The following is a 15,022-nucleotide window of genomic DNA, read 5'->3' as shown; positions in this document are numbered from 1 at the left end:
GCCGACGCCTTCGCAGCAACATTTTTTTGCACCAAACGCCAAAACCAAAAACGACGAGGACAATTCGCTGTGCGCTGCCGTTGATATCCTCCTCCTTTCGTTTTTTTTTTTGTTTTTGTACTTTTGTATCCCTATTTCCCTCGCATTCCTCGCCTCGACTAGCGGCCACTTTCATCAACGCCAACTTTAGATTGAAACTGAGTGGCGAGGTGCGGTGCGGTGCGGTGCAGTGTGCTGTGCGGTACAATCAAAATCGCGGGCGCTGCAGCGACGTCATCGAAGGCAGCGACAGCGACGCCAACAAGCGCGCGACCAACGTCGCTTGGCCGTCATCGTTAACAATTTTTTGCACAACATTGCAACAGAAATCTGCTAAACGCGAAACAAGTTGCGGCGTTTTTTCAGCTCCTCGGGTCCTGTCAACGCTGCTGGCTTACTACAACACACTGGCTGGGCACAGGACGGACAGACCGAGTGACAAACAGACAGACAGACACGCAGGCAGGCAGGCAGGCAATTTACTAGGCAGTGCCAGGCAGGCAGTCGGCAGGCAGGTCTTCGCAGCGCATAAATCACAGTCTCACAGCCAAGCCGAGATGCAGCCATAGCCAGAGAACAGACTCAACTCAAAGCTAAACTCCAACTCAATCCAACTGAGCTGCAACCTGTGACAAGAAAGTGAAACAGTAAAAAGAAAAGAAAACGATAACGATAACGAAAAAACAAAAACAAAGAAAACGAGTGAACGTCTCCTCTTGCCTCACATACTCGAGAGTTTATTTATGTGTATGTTTTGAGCATAAAAGTGAAAGTGATAGTGGGCGAAGATGACTTGAAGTGCAAGTGGAGAAAGTTACATACACATAAGCAGCCCCACCCATCGAACAACAACAACAAACATTTGGGTACTGGCTTTGTTTTTTGTGTATTGTCGAAATGCCGCCGCTGCCACTAGTCGAGGACGCTTCAAGGCGATGCACTTTGGTGTTGAAGGCGCAACGATTGGTGCCGGCACCGAGGCAATTTCTGTGCGCCGCGACTCCATCTTGAATGACCTTTTGACGTCCGCCCCCCGCCCGAAGACAATGTAAACGCCGGCGTTTAGCATGTAGGCAGTTTTTCTCTCTTCATTTTTAATCAAACCAATCAACAACAAACCGGCCAGCCAACAACAAATAATAAAATAGACAAAGTTACATTTTTACCAATACGATAAAGCAACAACAACTGCAATCAATCAGTCAATCAACAACAACATCAACAACTCAACGCAAACTAATGCAGCATTTTGTTCGTCAACAACAAATAACAAAACAACAACAAAAGCAAACAAAATAATCAATTATAAGCAACACTCTAATAAATAATAATTATTAACTAATAAGCAAGCAGTCAGTCAGTCAGTCAGTTAATCAGTCAACCAGTCAGTCAATCAATCAACCAAGTCAAGTCAAATCAAGTCACAAGAAGTAACTTCCAGTTTGATTTTCGCATCCCATTCCGATTTGAAGCAAAATTCAAGCGTCTGAATTTGATTCTCGTCTCGAGTTGAGTTTTCCAATTTTCGGTCAAAACACGTTCGTCTCGGTCTAAGCATAACGGCAATTTTGGTTTTCTACAAATTCAGACGTAACTCCTTAGTTAGTTAACACTTTATATTGAGCAACTTTGGCGTCGAACCTTTGGGCGAGTAAAATCTACAACAAAAAGATATTACAAATTCTAATCAAAAGTCAACAACAAAAAAAACCTACGAAATTACCTGAAAATTTTTGAAAAAAATACCAACAAAAATCTACACGAGCAGAGAAACTTTAGGCAAAATTTGACAAGTGCAAAAAATTTATTATAATTATTTACAAAAAAAAAAAAAATAAAAACCAAACACAAAAAAAATTATATAAATTATTACGAAAAATACGAACAAACACTGAACTTGATCGTTTAGGAAAAAATATTTAGGAACTTTAAAATATAAAAAGCAAAATTCAAAAAAACCAAAAAAAAAAAAATCAAAAATTCATGTGATGTGATATTTTTTCGATATATTTTTGATTTACGGGTAAGTCAAATTTTTTAAAATGTTTTTGACCATATATCTATATGCAATTTACATTCATACTATGTATTTTTCTCACTGAATTTCGTTTCTCACTTTCTGTGATCAGAGTCACTTCAAAATCAGTACATAAGAATAATTTGAAATATAAAATTAGAAGTACATAATCTTAAAATATTTTTTACGACCTCAAATGACTAATTTGTATAATGCTATGCATATCGAATTAAAAAAAAAAAACCGTCTGATTTTCCCTTAGAATTTTTGTAGGGTCTTGTCAGTTAATATTAAAAATATATGCAACTTTACCCTTCCATCATTGTATAATTTAGAATCTTCATACTTGTCAATTTTTTTATTTTTCAAATTTAAATCAAAATCAAATTTAATTTAATTTTTATTATACATATTTTTTATATTTTATGCATTTTTATTTCTTTAAAATTCAACCTTTAAGAATATGTTAATTAAGTGTTTCCACAACGTTTACCTTCACAATTTATTTTATATTAAAAATGTAAAAGGAAAAAAAAATCGTCTTAACCAAGTGCATAATTAAAGTGCAAGATAAGTTTAACTTCTTACCCGAATCTATTCTTTTTGATAAATTAAAATAAAAAAGGCTAAGGTAACAAAATATATTGCATTTTTAAATTTTCCAAGAAAATATGTCTTGTACATTATTATAATAAGATTAAGTTTATCAGAACATTTAATATTTAAAAAAAAAAAAACCGAAATATGTCAAGCACATTATTATAATAAGATTATGTTCTTCAGAATATTATCTTTTTTAAAAAACTGTTAAAAATTTGATCGACTCGAGTCGACATGAATTTGGTTCGTTCTCATTCTCGAAGTCGTAGTCGTAGTCGTTGCTCGTATCGAGCTCATCGTATTCGTCGTTGTTGGTGTCGGCGCTCAGCTGCAGCAGCAACATCACAACGACAACGGCGACTTGCAGCTGGAATGAGGATGCTCCTGCAGGAGGTTGTATATACTCGTAGAAGTGTGCACATGGACAAAGGACTCCCGAGCAGGAGTTTTAGTTGTAGTAGTAGACTTTTTGCTTTTCTACAAACAGATGCACATGCACATGCAGTCGACAGTCGACAGTCGGTGGGTTTGTCAGCGATGCCAAGTTTGGGGGGACACAGGCACATAATGTAAACAAGGACATGCGCAGTGCAACAGGCAACTGAGGCAGCATTGGCAGCGACGGCAATAGCGACAGAGAGGCAGAGGCATTTTGCATTTCCCCAACTGGAGAAATGTTGCAACGCATGCAATGCAATTGCCAACTAGAAGATAGTGGTCAAGAGGAGGGGGCGTAGGACAGCCTGCATTTACCACCAACAACGAATGCACGTATGTGTGTGTGTGTGCATGTACATGAGAGTGACGTTGACGTCGCAGTCGACGTTAACTTGCCACAATTTAGATAGCCAAAAAGGAACTGCAACAAGCCAACTTCGTGTGAGTGGCCGTCTCTCTGTCTGTCCGCCTGCAGCCAGCCTCTCTCGCTTTGGCTGGTGAGAGAGCAAAACAACACGAAAGCGCGGTAGAAAGAGAGTAAGACACTGACTCACAGCTGAGTGAGAGCAAGACAGCGTGTACGAAAGCGACAGAGACAGAGTGACAGAGAGAGAGACACAGAGAGCAAGTGCAGCCCCGAAAGTATGCACTGGAAATGCACTTGAAGTGCGAGGCAGGACGACACTGAATGCGGGAGTAGGCAGCAGACACACATACACACACACACACATGTGTACACACATATAGGCAGACACACTCGCAGACACAGAGAAGTCGTTGTAGTCGTTGCTTCTTTTTTGTTTTGTTGTCTCTTTTCGGCTTATTTTTAGAAGTTATGCCTACTCCCCAGCAGGCCCCCATCGGCCCCATGCTCTGGTCGTTTATTTACTTGGCCAGGCTCGTTACTTTTACATGGCTGCAGCAGCTGTTCGTGGAGGCTCAGCACGTGCAGCAAGCAACTGGCTAAAAGAAGGCAGCTCTCAGCTCTCGGCTCTTGGGCCTCACACCTCCCTTTCAAGCTCCCCGATATGGTGCGTTGATGATTATGACGATGACGACGATGATGATGATGCATATTGGGGGCTGTCTGGACCGGATGGGTTGGGTGGCAGGTACTCTGTGGCATGCACGCAAAGAGGCTGCTGCAGTTGCAGCTGTATGTGGTACGTGGTTGGTCGACTCAACACTGCTCAGGTGTGGGTGTCGTTGGGTGATGGGTGTTGGGTGGTGGCTTCGCCCAAACGGAAGTGTGGTCGCGTAGACATTGCGTAGAGTCAGCGCCAAGTTTTTTCTATTTCTTGATGCTCAGCTTTTTGCGAATGTGTGTGTGTGTGGGGGATGTGTTGAGAGTGGCATCAACACCATCCACCCACTCAATGTGCGTTCCCAATGCAGCAACAGCATTTGGTATATAGACATGGCTTATATAGAGCTTGCCTCTCTCCCAAACTCTATGTGTGTGTGAGATTCGCGCGCGCGAACTTTTAGCAAGAAAAAAAACTTATCAGAGATACTTTTACATAGGAGTTAGCGAGCGAGAGAGAGAGTGCGGAGTGCGGAGTGCTTGGGGGAGGCGCACTGAGAACCTCTGCCCGCTGCATTTTGCACGTCTGGCGGCATGGCGATTTTTTTTGGCGGTCGCCAATGTTGAAGAGGGGTACGCGCTGCTCATCTACAACTACTCCTCATCCTCATCCTCATCCTCACCAATGCCCATGCCCATACCCATGTCCATATCCATGTCTATGTTATGTTGTGTTGTGTTGCGTTGCGTCGCTTGGTCGCTGGTTTTGCTGGTCGCTGGTCGCTGGTCGCTAGTTGATGGAACGCCGAACGCATCGCAGATCTATCGGCATCGGGCGTGCGGGTAGTTGGCATACGGCTTTTGGACGTCTTTTGAGTACCAACCATTGCTTTTTTATATTCTCGCCTCGACGCACCGAGCAAAAGGACACAAAACGCAGTAGCACGCATCGGCAGCAGCAGCAGTTGCCGAGTGGCTAACGGTAACGGTAAACGGGCAACGTTAACGTTCGCTAGCTGGCACACGTTCCGTACGTTCCGTGGAGAAGTCCTGGCAGAGACAGAGCTGGTCCAAGTCGTCGACGGTTCGGTACATTTTCGGACTTGCTTATTTTCTAAAATACTTATACACACTCTCCGTATTCACTCACATAAAGAAAAACCCATATTATTATATATAATATATATATATAAAAATTCTATATATATATATAGATATTGTCGTGTGTATGTGCAGTTGGTTGCAAAGTGCGCGCGCGTTTAACGCCCCCGAAGCCACCCTCGAGGTGGTCGAGTTTCGAGTGCCATCAAATACTATTCATATATATGTACAATAAATGTGAAATGAAATAAAATTATATACGCATCTAAATATACACACACATATATATTTAAATGTATGCATCTGTAACGCGAGTGAGTGTGCGTATCGAAATCTAACACAATCATCGGGAATGCAACCAATGCTTATAAAAAAAAAAGCAGCAAAATACAAATACAAAGCATACAAAAAATAAATAAATCCTCGTCATCAAATTGATTTTTAATATTTAATTGCGCTTTATGAATGATAACAGCCACAATCGCAGCAAAGCGCAGAAAAAAAAAAACAAAAGCAAAACAAAACCAAACGAAACAAAGATAAATCAATTTTAATTATTTAAAATCAAATCAACAAATCAAAACGCAACGTATCGAACATTTTTTTAAAAATTCACCTTCAATTTAACTCGCGTTTATCCTTTGTCAACGTCTGCGTCGTCGTCTGCTCACCGTTTTAATTTCAACACAAAAATCCTTCCAAATGGCTGCGTCTAAATCAAAAACTAAACAAATCCCAATCACAAATAAACTTTAAATCAAATCGTTATCAATCGTTATATAACTGACATAAAATTAATCGAAAAAGATCATTGATATCTTTTTTTGCGTTTCCATGTGCGCATACAACTTAAAGCTGCGGCACATCGACAAATACTTTGACACATTGCAACTGAAATTGCCAAGTGTAATAACTTGGCATCACTTGGACCACCTTGAGACCGATTCAATTTCGAATCGCATTTTGTTAACGGCGACGGCGACGCAGACAAAAATGCCAAAATTGGCATCGCGCTGCGCGACGCAATCATCGAACTGCCGCCTCAGACTGTCAGTATTAGCTGTGGACACGAGAGAGAACAACAACATTACCATGGATAAATAACATCAGTAAATTGTCCTGTAGGTTATCCCCCCAACAAAACAGCAAATCTCTATAAAAACTACCTCAAGATTCCCTTAGATAAATCTGCTACCCAAAAAATATCTTTGAAATGATTTTTAGCACAGCAATTATTTGCACTTAGCCGGGAATATACCATAATTTTTATAGAAATATCATTATTGTGGATCAACAAATATTTTAATGAAATTCATTTGCGAAATATATTTAGATGGTTTAAAATTTCTTACAATTCTTTGAATTAATTTGCAGACCTTTTTTTTAGTTCTGAGATGATGTTTATAATATAAACTTTTCCTTCTTTAGATTATAATTTGTTTAAAATATATTTTCCAAGGAATTTTTTATAACATAAATGTTTTTCATTTGAACTTTTATAATCAAAAAATAAGTTCATGTAAGTTATTTACTAACTGTCTTCTTCTTTAAATTATAATTTTGTTTTAAAATATAATTTTCAACGTCATTTTGCATAATAAAAATGTTTTTCATTTAAAATTCCAAATTAGGGTATGTAAGTTATTTAGTAACTGACTCTTTTTATTTGATATCATTGATATTTAGAGATTTCAATTAGAAATGATTTAAAAAAAAACATTTTTTTTTATTTAGTTTTTTATATTGTTTATTAATAAGAATTTTTGCTTTACTTTCAAGTGTCTCTCACAAATGCAAAAACGACTTGTTAGCTTGTCTCAGTTTTTATTTAACCAGAGCAAGCACGTGCTCGTCGCATGCAACAAGATACAAGGCAAGACAGGCAAAAAAAAGTGCTTGCCGCCAAATGAGAAAACGACAGCAAAGCACATAAGCCAAATGCTTGCTGTTTAATTGTTTTTCTTATTTTATGCAAGTTGTAAATATTTAGAAAATTTCCCCAAGTCAATGTTCGCCGTAAATTTGATGCCAGCCGTCGGTAAAATGGCAAAAACATGAACTCACACTTATGCACACACAGTTATCGAAAAGTATCTCAGAATGTATCTCGAAGCTAAGCAGGAGCTGTAGCTGAGCATAGTTTCGCTTGTGTTGCTCGCATTTATCTTAAGGCAATTCAAAAAACAAGAAAGTGTTCAACGGAAGGGGCTGAGCTTGAGCTGCCTCACAAGTTGTACAAGGCACTCACACAATCGCAAACACACACGCACACATAGAACCCACATTGCTCATACTCCATTTTGTTCCATTGCCCCAACTCGCTGCCGCAGTCGGCGTCGCAGCAAACGCCACTTCTGCTGCTGCTTCTGCTGTCGTTGTCGCTGTCGCTGTCAATGTCGCTGCTTGCCCCTCCATGTATTTGAAATGCGCACTAACTCTAGCTCAAAGAGAGAAAGAGCGAGTTGCGTATGTTTGTATGTGTGTGCTCCCCCTAATATGCGTGTGCATCTGTATGTGTGTGTGTGCGTATATCCTGTTTTTTGTATTTATTTTATTGCCCGTGGGAGAGGAAGGCTCTGCCAGCAATTTTATTTGCAAAAAACTCGAAAGGGGGCTGCCTCGCTTTGTGTGTGTTTGCTGTTGCTATTGCCGCTGCTGCTGCTGCCACTGCTGATGTTGTTGGCTTTGCAAAAACCCACAGCTGCTGCCCGATGTCCTGCCAATGTCCTGCGCTCGCGTATTTTTTCGCGGCTGCAGCGGGAAAATACAATTTTTTTGCAATCGTTGTTGTTGTGTTTGCCGTGGCTGTTTTTGCCATTGTTGTAGTTGGGGCTGCCTGCCAATACATGTATGCTCACTCACACACACAAGGCTTGTGTGTTGTACGACGCGGCAAATGGCAACGGCAACGGCAACGGCGTCGTCCTCGGCCTATTCGCGGCGAAATAATTTTTCGCATTTTTAGTACAAAGCTTCACATCAACGTCGTCGTACAAACAAATTTTTATTTTCGGATTTTTCAATTACGTTTTCATTTATTTTTAAGTATTAAGTTTGCGTGCACTCAAAAATACAACAACAACCAAAAACAACAACAACCAAAATCATACAAAAAATTATTCATATGTGTGTGTAGATTGTACATGCACATATACATATATAGCATATATATATCGAACTCTATCCTCGAACAACAAAAGCAACAAACAGCAAAAGTCAAAACACTTTTCAGACAAGAAGAAAATTTAAATCATCCAAAACGAAATCGCAAACAATTTTTGCAAAGTTTTTTGATAAACACTAAAAAAGTCGGAACAATTTTTGAAGTGATATTTCGAAGAACTCTCTGAAACACGATCTCGACAAACTACCGGAAGCAACTCTCAAACAAGTTCCCAAGTTTCTATAATTTTGACTCTATTTGTCTTTACGTTCAACTCTAAAAAAAAAAAACAAATCATAAACTTATTTTGTTTGTAAACAAAAAAAAGAATAAAAAAAACAAGGAAAAAGACTAAAAAATACAACACAAAGTATAAAACTACATGAAAACGAAATTCAAATGTAAAATCAAAAGTACAAAGCAAAAAAGATTGTTGGCAACATTTTTATAATTACTTATATAGGTATTATTATTATTTGTATATATGTAACAATATTTTTTATACGACAACAACAACCAAAAACAACGCGAAAGTCAAATTTTTGCATTTTCTACAACACAACAAATAACACACACGTGATGCTCTGAGACTCCACAAAACTGGTAAGCCAACTGCGAAATGCGTGCGAAATATGTGTGAGAAATAAATAAGGGACATTAGGAGAAATGAGACAGCAGACAGCAGTCAGCAGTCAGCAGAGCAGCAACAAGACACGACAAACTCCCTAATTCGCCTAACCCCCCACTCTCCCTGCTTCTGCTGCTGCTCATTGACTTCTCCTTTCGCATTCAGATTCAGACAACTCACTTCCCTAACACACAAGCTCCTCTCTCCGACTTCGCTCTTTGCATTTTGCACTTCGTCGTCGGCATCGCACGAAGACTGCATACAATTTCGGCTGCTTCGTGCGCTTCCTGCTTTCTAATTGCGTTCTCTCTCCGTATGCCTCCCATTCGAGTGTGTGTCTGTGTATGTGTGAGTGCATTACATTAGCCTGCAAGAGCAAGAGAAGCAAAGGCAGCAACAACAGCAGCAGCACATCGTCGTCGTTGTCGTCGGCTTGCTCCGTTATCGTCATCCTTCGGCTTGTGTGGGTGTTTGTCTCTGTGTGTCTGTGTCTGTGTGTGTGTGTGTGCGTGTGCGTCTCTCTGTAACAGGCCTGCTGCTTGCTTGCTGCCTGCTTCTTCTAGTTCATCTTAAGCTACGCGCGCGTACGGTTCGCCTCGCCGTTCGTGCTCGTCGGTTCTCTTCATTCGTTGCGTCGCCTCGCTTCGTTCGGCATTTTCCTTGCTGTGTTTCTTCGTCTAGGTACGTGAGTTTGTGTGAGTATGAGTATGAGTATGAGTGAGTGTGTGTGTGTGAGCAAGCGCACACTTACTTGCACTTACTGCCGCCTGCGTATAGGAAATTATCTGCTGCTGCTGCTGGCTCAGCTTCAGCTTCAGCTTTTGCCGCTGCTGCGACGTCTACTGCGTCGTCTAATACATATATAAATAATATATATTATTATATAGATATACATATATTTAAATGCGCTCTTCGTCTGCCTCGCTCTACGTACGTGTGTGTGTTTCTGTGTATATAGAAAAAAGAAGCAAGCTGGCGTCGTTAGGTAGGAGCAAGCAAGCCAGCAAGTAAGCAACGACTACGACTACGACTACGACTCCGATGACGTTGCTGCCTGCTTGCAAGAAAGTGTTGCATACTTATGTGGGCACAACGTTGACGTCGCCGTAGCAGCAGCAGCAGTCGCAGCAGCCGTGGCAGCGCCTTGGTCTTTGGGTTTTCGGCATTTCGCAAAGCCAAAGCATTTTACTTGTATATTCTAGAATACAAAATTCAGTACGTTCCTAGTCACGCGCGCTGGCAGAAGTTTTACTTGGTTTTTCTGTCTTCACGACTCACGACGTTGACGAACGCCGCCTCCAATTGTGTAAAAAATAAAACATGCAAATCAATTAATACCAAATATTCACAACAAAAATTTAACTTTAACAAATCAAATTTAAAATAAAAATTATAAATAATAATTCAAATATCTATGGAAGCATATTCAGTGCATAAGCAAATGCTCAATAAATTATTCAATTAAATCCATTTCAAATAGTTGTCTAAATATAAATACAAAAAAATTAAAGCATATAATTAAATAAAATAAATAAATATTAAATAAAAACAAAAGTAAAATAAGTTGAGAAATGTTTGCTGCTGCTCAAAGAATGCAATTCGTAATCAATGCAAATGTTTCGCTACTGTTTGTGGTACGTGAATTGAAGTTGAAATCGGGTTGAGTTTATTTGTTGCGGCCATCAAGGCGGTCGGCAGTTAGACGCACGATTAGCCAACCAACGCGGCAAGCACAAACACACACTCTGCAGCCATCTAGAGGAACACGCACACACACACACTCACGGACAATCAGTTGCGGCTGTTGCTGCGGCATTGGTGGTCGGCAGCATTGCGCATACGACACGTTGTCACGCAGTTCCGCTGGCTGCGCATTGGCGGCAACGTGTGTCTTGACTTTGACGGGGTAAAAACTTGGCCGGAAATTATCTAAAACTCTCAAAAGCAAAGTTTGCCCAGCAGACAGACAAGCTTGGGAAACAGAGCGCCTTCGATTCGCCGCAGCTCTGCTCAACTTTGTCAGCAACTGACTGTGGCTTGAATTCTCCCACACACACACACACACACAATCACAGACATACAATTACATATATAGTTGAGATACACATACCCGAGCAGCTATGCCTAATTATACATATATAAATATATTGAAACTCACACATACTTAGACGTACAGAAATTGGGTTTCAGACACGAATATAAAAGCACTTGGCCTTCGTTTCTTGTGAGACATTCGATCGTCTTGGCTCGCAGCGTCAGCGTCGTGGCCTCTCAGGCCGGAGCAACAGCAACATAGTCAGGCAGCCAGTTAGAAAGGCAGATATCCCTTGGTCAGTTGGTCAGTCAAGTCAGGTAGTCAGTTGTAGTTCGGCATCCATGCAGCATCCACTTCGTGAGTAAAAGGACAAAGTCTTCGAGACGTTCTTTAATAGCATGATTATAAAGTCAATTTAAAATAAATATTTTTGTGCAATTATTATTGTAAACCAAACAGTGATAAAATATAAACTAAAAATATATTAAATAAAAAGTAGCTCAGTGATAACAATTTGTTAAGTGCAAAACAATAATATTGAAACTAAACTAACATTCGCGATGTCATATACTAAATATACTAAATATACTATACTATACTAAATATATATACGAAATAAAAATCAAATATACTCCTTTGTATTTATAACAAATTTTACATATGCTTCCATATAGATTGAAATTATTTTTATTTTATTTAAAAATTATTTTGTAATATTTTATTTTAATCATTTTTAATTTGGCTCTCTTATTTATTTCAATAAATTAAACAAAGTATTTTACCAATAAAAATAAAATAAAATAAAATTATTGTTTCTCTCATACTTATACAATTGGAAATTTAGAAAATTGAAAACTTAACAATTTTATCTCTTTGTCTATAGAAATTCAAAATTAAGCAAGTAAAGCAAAATAAAATGCAAAATCCTTCACAAATCAAGATTTAAACAAAAAGCGCTGCGGCAACGTCATAAAAATTTCAAAACAAAAATGTAAACTACGCTACAAATACTTATACTCTAAAACCAATAAATAAATTGAAAATATATTGTTAAATGAATGAATTTTAAATAACCAATAATTAATGTAGCCCAACTTTTGGCAGAGTGCATGAAGTGAGATTTAAAATGTAGCATTCAACGCGGCTGTGCCTTAAATGAAATGAAATTTATTATGCTCGCCACTTCAACAACAAATTAACAACAACAAAACGCAAAGTGTTTAGTGAATGCCCACTCTTGACCCCCTGAGTTGCCCGCAGCGCCAAAGTGATTTTGTGTTTGACCCCTGACCCCATAAATATGAAAAACGTGGATTCCGTGTATTCCGCCTTCTGATCCCACAACAACAACAACAAAAAGAAGAATATAATTTGCAAAACTTGTGCTCAAAACGAGACGCTCACAAAATGTGCCACCAACACCAAAACCAACGACATCAGCAACGTCCGCTTCAAATCCTGCCACAGGCTGAGGCAAAGGCAAAGGCATGTCCTGAGCTGTTGCCACTGCCACTGCCTCTGGCGGCAACAAGGCGGCATTCAAGCAGCGCCGCTGGCTGCTATCGCTGAAGCAAGACGCAGTTTTCACTGTACCGAAATCTCATCGAGTAGGCCAATGGCTATGTAATCTTAAATTAAGGGTAAAATATCGCAAATGGTATTGGTGCAAAAACAAAACAAAAACCAAAAACAAAAAACAAATGAACAAAACCCAAAAGACTACAAACAATCATATATATGTTTAGAGAGAAAAATCGTCAGAGTCAGAGATCTTTAATAACTTTCTTGTGGACAATAAATATGTTAAACTTACTTGAAAGACAGTCATAAATCAATTAGAAGTTTGCATTTGCAATCAACATAAACCCAATAGAAAAGCGAGCAAGTTTATTTACACTTTTGTATTATTTTAGTTCAATCAGTTAAAGTTTATGTAAAGATGTGAATTCAATGAATTTTTGTTATATTATTTAATAAGATATTAAACCTGCACATTATTTATAAAATTAAGTTTAAAGGCTTATTTTTAAATCTTAATATTTTTTTCTTTAACATTTTTCATTTACTTGCAGCTTAAAATGATTGTAGAAAAAGTATAGTGCTTGCATAATAATTAAATTTATAAATAAAAATAAGTATGAAATTAAATATCAACAATACAATTTTGCTTAGTAAAGATTTTAGCTTAGGCCGCAAAATGTTCGTGACCCGTCTTAGAACCCAACGACCACTCCTTTTAACATTTTCTTTCAGCTTTAAAATCGCCAATCGAAAGATCAAATTACTAATCACAGTATTTCTTTTGCGCCATGTGCAATTGTTTGCTTTCTGCTTGCAGGTTACACCATATCGAGAAGTTATCCAATGAGAAAGCCGCTTAAATTTTGGTAAGTACTTAAGCTAAGCTATCTTTAAGGCAAGATTAAGCAAAGATGCAAATGTGACTACAAATGCCACTCCTTTGTGCCCGAGTGGACTTCATTTTTTAATTAGAAAGTCAACACACACATGAGCAGAGATAGACAGAGACGGACAAAGTCTCCAGCTCGAGCAAGTATGTGGCGCCTTTGTCAGTAGTTCCCTTACTTCTGGGGCCAGTTTTGTTGGCTTTTGTTTACTCTTATTTGTGTGCTACTTAAGATGAAATGGCAAAGAAAAGTGACGTTGATGCAGCACAGGGCAGGATTGGATGAGCAATGGGAAAAGGGGAGGAAAATATGAGGAGGCAAGGAAGGGTTTTTTTTCTATGCATGGCTAGCAATGCCCTGTGTCCGTTTTAATTTTAGGTACTCTTAACGCAACGTTGACTGCCATTTCATTTCATTTATCTTTCTCTCTAACTCTCTCTGTCTATCTTTGCCTCACTCTATTTGCGATGCTGTCTCTTTCTATTGCAATATGTCTAGCACAAAAATTGACGCTGACTAAGAAGGCAAACGCCTCATTTGGATGTGGGCTTTGGGCGTTGGAGAGATGCCGCCTCTTGAGGTAGACTCAACAGCTACGGAAGCGGAAATTGCTGAAGTCGCAACTGTATGATGTCTGTGTTGGTGTGTGTTTATGTGAGTGCTCTAGTGTGTGTAATGATCCACTGCTGACAGCAGACGCAGTTAGTTGTTACCGTGTTGCCGCGTTGCAACAATTTTACAAGCAGTTGCAATTATTTTCAGCTTAAATGACAAAATGCAAGGAAACAAGTCTTAAGCATTTTTCCACCTATGTGTGTAGAATCATCCAACTCACACTAGAGACCTCGTTATTATTATTATTCTTGTTGTTTTTCTATTGTTTGCTGCTGGCAGTCGACTTTCTGTTCCCCGTCCTCGCACTAAACGAAAGTTGACTCTACGAATATGAATATTTTGCTCGAATTTGATTGCGTTTTTTAGCCTATTTGTGAAGAGAATGAAAAGTTTATTAAGAGAATAAAGAAGACTAAAAACAACAATTTAAAGTATCTATAAATGTTTACAATATTTTGTTCATACTTAAAATATTTTATTTTTTTCAACATAATTTAAAATTTTTCAAATTTGTTTTTCTATGAATAACAATTTAATTCGATCACAAAATTTAATTACTCGAATATGATTAAAAGTCAATCCTACTAACATCTTTAATAAATAATAATTTGCTAGTTTTCACATTATTTGCATTAAGATTTTCATATTGAATTTGGCACTAATATTATCAGTTATTAATAGTTGACTTAACATATAAATTTTTATATTTCATAATTCTTTGAATAAACTATTTTAAATATGATCTATTTAGTTTTCTTTCTAAAGTATTTAAAGAATAAGTCTTATGCTTAAAATATATTTTTCAAAATCCAAATAAAATTATAGATTGAAATTATAATTATATCGATTTAAGTATTCACAAAATATTAAACGGTATCTCTTGGTCTATCAATCTCATCTAAGGCATCAAGCCTGCCTTCTTCGTTATTGCAAACTTTGCTAGCCTCTCAGTGT

General features: G+C 38.3%; 1 protein-coding gene across 6 annotated transcripts in view; it reads left to right on the top strand.

Moving 5' to 3' along the window:
• The first annotated feature begins 353 nt into the window (after nucleotides 1–353).
• The window catches only part of LOC132787624 (homeobox protein prospero), a 79,413-nt gene continuing 64,744 nt past the window's right edge, over nucleotides 354–15,022 (top strand). The window contains exons 1-2 of one of the 6 annotated variants that reach the window (XM_060794794.1): nucleotides 354–2,062; nucleotides 13,384–13,432. The gene's annotated coding sequence lies outside the window, so the exon portion shown is untranslated. Of the gene's footprint in view, nucleotides 2,063–5,438; nucleotides 6,341–8,176; nucleotides 8,986–10,620; nucleotides 10,645–12,059; nucleotides 12,686–13,383; nucleotides 13,433–15,022 lie in introns of those variants that run through there. The other 5 variants (XM_060794795.1, XM_060794793.1, XM_060794798.1 and 2 more) reach the window with 5 other exon arrangements.

The sequence above is a fragment of the Drosophila nasuta genome, chromosome 2R (genome assembly GCF_023558535.2).
Source record: "Drosophila nasuta strain 15112-1781.00 chromosome 2R, ASM2355853v1, whole genome shotgun sequence".
Taxonomy (NCBI): Eukaryota; Metazoa; Arthropoda; class Insecta; order Diptera; family Drosophilidae; genus Drosophila; species Drosophila nasuta.
Note: the sequence above shows the minus strand (reverse complement) of the source record. Positions and strands in the feature narration are given on the sequence as shown.